The sequence below is a fragment of the Adiantum capillus-veneris genome, chromosome 20 (assembly GCF_014529385.1).
Source record: "Adiantum capillus-veneris isolate H3 chromosome 20, ASM1452938v2, whole genome shotgun sequence".
Lineage (NCBI taxonomy): Eukaryota > Viridiplantae > Streptophyta > Polypodiopsida > Polypodiales > Pteridaceae > Adiantum > Adiantum capillus-veneris.
Window position 1 is genome coordinate 129,953,936 of NC_140950.1, and position 6,197 is coordinate 129,960,132.

Below are 6,197 nucleotides of genomic sequence, written 5' to 3' on the forward strand. Positions count from 1 at the left end.
ATTATCCTCTTAATACGGCAAGACATCTTGAAATTCGCTAAAAATAATTCAGCATCCTCTCCAGGCTCTCCAAAGAAAAGAGGATACCCAGACATTTGGCGTTGGCTTTCCATTGAATTGATTTCAAAGTGACACCCGTTTTTGTCTTTCTTTCTTAAAAAGATTTACACAATAATGTATCTAGCTTGCAATCTATTCTACAACAAAATAAAGATATTCACATCAAATGACCTATGATAATCAATAAGAGGTAGGATGACAGGGTTTGGTGATGCGAGAATTTCTCCTACTCTTTGGGCACCAAACATGAACACCATACGTTGTTGAAAATGGATTTTCCTACTAATTGCAATGTTTATTCTAATGTGTGGAGTAAAATGAAAGGGAAAGACCTCTATTCCTGGGCCATTATCCATGGCCTATGCATGTCCTAATGCTTAAAATAACACAAAAATATAGACGTCCAAGCTAATATCGTACCTAATGAGAGGCAAAATAAAAGGATCTACCGAAGTGTTTATCTCGGCTAACCTAAGAGGACCTAAAATTCTACGAATTACTCGCTGAAATTGCAACTTAGTACTAACAATTATGTGTACCTTTTGCCTTGCAATGGGAATGAAGGGATCATACAAATTCTCGTGATTCATGCAAGCTACTTGATTATGCTAAAGGTTGAGCCTTCACAAAACATACACAAGCCTGTTCCTCAGTGGGGGCACCAATTTGAGGCGGTCTGGGGCGGACAACAAGAAGAGTGGCCTCCAAGAACTCTTCTAAGCTCCCATGCTACTCAATTGGGTTGGGGTTGGGAAAAAACAACAAACACACACACAAACCCGCAACCTAGCCCTACACAAATTTGGGGCACCACCTAGTTTTGGATGCGAACTAGGACACGTAGAGAGAGATGGAGAGAAAGAGAGATAGTGCTCGGGCTGCTTTGAAATGTATCGGCAATGATCAAGCAAACACAACTATATATTTAAGAAAGAGAGAGAAAGGGAGAGGGGGTGCTTGTTGCATTAATACCTTCTTACAAATCTGTCATGACAAATCAAAGAGAGATTAGTATTTGTTCAACATAGCTTGCGTAAATTTCACCACAACACATCACAAGAAAAGCCACCCCAATCACTGTCTTAAGGCCAGGGGAGTCCTCTCCACCCTGTCGCCCTCTTATAGTATGTGGGATTTATGGCTAGATTGATGACAACACCAGAGACAAGCTATCAAGAACTTAACAAAAAACACCAAGACACTTACGCATCATTGTTGTCCATTACTTCACGTTGGAAGGGAGACAAAGTATCCAAGCTTAGTCCAAATCCACCCTCCTTGATTCAGCAAATGTTGGGCTTACACTAGTAGGAGAAATCATAGATTTCCTACTCTCAATTGAATGATCACTCTCTCTCTTACAATGGCATAGAGTTCCCTTGCTAATCCCCTATTACAACACATGCACATGCATAAGACAATGAGCTTCCACTCAAGAGATCCTTCTAGAGAGGTTGAGCTTGGCTTCTCAAGCTATAGCATAGTGCTCTTGCTTATGGCTCCCCTTTTTGTGCTAGCTACACCCTCCTTTTATAGCAATTTTGAAGGCTAGGGTTACTCCTCTAACCATGGTTGGGTTAGATTTTCAGCAATTTATCTAATTTCTTTTGCTTGCAATTATCAAGAAGTTGGTGGGGAAAGAGAGAGGAGATAAATGGAGGTGATAGGACTTTTCATAGTGGGTTAGTGTTAGTAGAGTTAGTATTAATTTACAAATAGAATTGGATATTTACAATGGGAGTATCCATGTAGGATACAAATAAGGAAGAAAAACTCTTAAGAGGTAAGAAAAGGTGGATTTCTTACAAGGTTGATGCTCCAAGTTTCTTGAGTAGGGCCGATTTTGACGCTTGTTGACGGTCCACTAGCTTTGACGGTACATTTTTTCTCCACTCTTGACCTTCCTTGAGAGACAAGGTAATTGAAGCTGAGTAATCAACCACCATGATGCTGTCTTTTAAGAGAAGAGGCTGAATTTTGTGGTTCTTTTGATAGATATGGGTAAATTGGAGGAGGAAAAATGAGACTAGGTGGTCAATTTTGGAATGGAATTGTGTGTGGGAGGTATGAGTTCACCATGGTTTCTCTTATTCTTCAAGGTTGACGAGAAGGTGAGTAGGGTGCAGAGAGGAGTGGTGAGAGAGGTGGGGATGATGAGTGGAGAAGTGTGTGTGAAAGAGGAAAATGATAAAGTGGAAGAGAGAGTGTGGCTGCATAGCATGGGAAAACTGGGGTCCACTAATAAAATCATAGCTCACAGCTCGTAGCTCAAAAAAATATGAAAACATTTGATGCTAAATTTCAGCCCAAGAGCTACAACTTTTGTTTGTATCACCTTTTCAAATTTGGAGAGCAAGTGAACTTTAAAAATTCAGCAAAACCGATCATTTTTTTCCACTGCACAAGGTCCTTGTGGGGTCCTTCTTTGGATGATTCTTTTGAATACCTCCAAGAGTGAGCCCTCCATAGTGCATGTATGCATGCCACCTACCCTTGACCTTATTTGGTAGGTCTATAATTGAAGATATTGTTGAGATTGTGATATAAGTGAATAGTACAACTAAGAAAATCAAATATTGAGGGGTCTAAAAAATATGTACATGTCAAATATAAATAATATAAGTGGAAAAAATATAAAGGGGTCAAAAGAAATCTCTCTCATTATGAGGCTACCATAAAAAGATAAATATTTTTGGTGTTCTAATTTTTTAGAAAAAAAAAATAGATGTAGGAAGGGAAAAATCACAATAGTGAAAAAAATATACACATAAATAAAACTAGTTTTTTTGGATTTTTGTTGGGGTGGAGTTACACCAAATATAAGAGAAGCTTACATGAAAATATTTCTATATGGAATAAAGAGTATGAAAAATGGTAAGAAAAATTGTGGTAATGGTGAGGCAATGTACAGAGCATAAATAACACACACCTAGGTAGAAATATTTAAAAAATATAATTATGAAAAAAATCTTTGATTTTGGCCCTATATACAAAGAAATATTTACATACGCATGGGCCATAATATACTTATTTTTTTTTATTATTTTTTTTATTTTTTTGGCTCAACTAGCCCAATGACTAGCTAATTGAGGGTTTTTTAAGAAGATATGGAAAAAGTCCCGTGACTCACGCACGCCTATGTACAGTGAAATGGTAGGGATAGCCACAATGTTTGGGTGATTTTGGTAGGGTGAGGTAACTCACTGTGGCAATTACAAAGAGCCGAAAAACGGCTATCAGTATAAAGATGTATCTCACTTTGTGGAGTCTTGTGAAACTTGTCAAATGTATTCAAATGTACATCATCATGATGGGTTGCACCCTATTTACCCATTGTCCATGCATTATAAGTGGGTAATAAATATGGTTACAATGCCATTGGGCTTATGGAAAATGAGATACATAGTGCTTTCACGACAAGACTTAACCAACCAGGTTGAAGGTCGTGCTCTAAGAACAAAAAGAACAGAAGGGGTATGTAAGCTCCTCTTGGATGGTGTAATTAGCCATTATTCTTGTGTTGGGAAAATAACAACGGACAGGGGTGAGTTGGATGCTGACAAAACAAGGGAGATTTTCTCTAGGCTAGGTATTAAACTTACTCTCACCTACTGCATATAGTCCTGAGGGAAATGGTAAATCAGAGCGTAAGCATCCTCCTATCATTAAAGCTTTGGCTAAGGCCTGCAAAGGTAAAATGTGAGAGTGGCCTAGGTTATTGCCTTATGCTTTATGGATTGATCATACAACTCATAGCTCAGTTACTAGTTATATGCCTTTTGAGTTGATGTATGGTCAGAAACCTATAATGCCAATCGATGATGTAATTCCCACATGGAATGTATTGCCTTGGGAAGATATAATGAGTAGGGAAAACCTTCTTGCTTTGCACATATAGCAGTTAGAAAGAAGGCCCCAAGATATTGAGATTGCAGTAGCACAATTGAAAGATGCAAGGTTAAAGAATAAAGACAGATTTGATAAGAGGCATAGACTCATACCTAAAGCTATTGAGGAAGGTGATTGGGTGTTGGTATATGATAGCAGTCTTGACAACCAACATTCGTGTACACAAACATAAAAGACATGTCTAAAGTGCTTACCAAGTGGAAAAATGAGGTTCAACATAAAATTTGAGCCCAATGGGATTTTTCCACAAATTTAGGGATTTCTCCCAGGTCGTTTGGGATTTTTACGGACAAAAGGGAACATTTTTGGGCTACAAATGGCCATAAAATGGCAAAAAATGTCTCAAAATGCCACATCATTGACGGTGTTGTCTTTGCTTAAGTAGAGTGGGAAGTTTTAGAGCCAAGAATGAGCTCATTTGGGCATATAAGAAAGGAAATACAGCCATTACAATCCAGGGTGCTAGTGCATTCCCGTGCTGCTTCCATGACATGTTCGAGGCTATGAGGTCTCCAATTAGGGTTTCCTCTCCTCAAATAACCACTTGGGATTCTCCAATGAAGTATTGAATCTTCCATGATATGGTCATGATGAGGAATCAAAGAATCAATTTAGGGTTTTTAACAGGTAGAATGATTATTGCATCTGTGTAATTGGGAGCGAGGCTACACCTAATCTTCACACACACAAGTGTTTTGAGTTAGTATTGGTTCTTCTTAAAAGTGGATCTCATGGCTAGAGTTTGGTTCTTTTTTTAGTGTGTTTTAGGATTCAAATCATCAATGTCTTGCTTGAATTTGCTACATCCTCACAATCAGAGACCCAACGCTTTCCTAGTCGCACTGCGCACTTCTTGAAAACATAAGGGACGTTCTTCACAACGTGAGTCCAAGGAAGAGGGTAATAGAGATGCATCAAAGGATAGATCAAAGTCTCATGGTTGCGGCAATGTTCAATGTCATTATTGTGATAAGTTTGGTTGTTATGGAATTGATATTTTATTATTTACTGCAGCTGTGACAGGTGGAAAAGGCTTGACCGAGATAGGCCTATGCATACGGAAATATATTTCATGTATTATTCAAGTGATCTTTATGAGCTTTGGCCATTTATGATCGGCCGGCCAGTTTGTACTCACATTGACCATTGAAGAAATCTATAAATAAAATACGTGCAAGAGGGAAATGGTCACTCTTGCACGGGGGGAGATTGCACCCAGTGTCTGTGTATTCTTCTCTCCTCTCTTCTCTTCTCTTCTCTCTCACCGTGCTGACGTAGCACTCCGCTCTAGGAGGTGCGCTTGCACGTGATTGCTTACTCTGTCTTGCTCTCTAGTGCCTCTTTCATGTGAGATTTGCTATTGTGTTTACGCGTACACGATGGTGCAGGTATGGAGATCTATTGATTTATGGTCTGTAGCATGTTATTCTATGTATTTTGCAAGGAGCCACGACTTACGACTGTAGTAGTGGTATCTGAGCGTAGGCTATGCTCCAAGATTAAGGATTTCGACAAGCATCAATTAATTATTTTGTTCTCTCATGCTTGTAAGTGTTGTTGGTTGCTTCAACTTGCAGTAATTAATGTTGATTGTATGATACAGTTAGTCATCTTTGAAATTAAAGAGAATTTCCTCTTTACGGTTATGATGTAGTAATTATTAATGAAATTATGATAATTAAACATTGTAATTAAAGACATTAAACTTAATGAAACTACTCAAAATAAGAAGAGATTAGCATATGACCTTAGATAGGATATTACAAAAGAAATTTTTTTAAAAAAAATAGAGAAGGGTAGTCAGATGTTATCAAATGGAGACTCCGAGGAATTATATATTGTCGTAGGATGAGATATTGGTAATTAGAGTACTATAGAGAGGAGATCAATCTTAAGCGAGTTTATGAGGCTTAGCCTAATATTAGGGTTTCATGGAAGACTTGTTGATACTTGGAAAGAAGATGCCGAGAAAGCTTAATGTCTTGCAAAATAGCAATAGGAGAGTGGAAGCAAAAAAAAAAGAGAGAGAACGAGGCCACTGCATGTGGGCGTGCATTGGCACAAGCCCGCGAGCGAGATGCTGTGTAGAGGAAGATCGCGCTCCATGTCGTAGTCGCAGTGAACCCAATAGTAAACCATGTTGAAGTATGCTGGACAAGCAAACTAGCGTTATTGTTTTTTTGACTCTCTCTCTCATTCCAACAACAGCAGTCATATGTTTCTCTCTC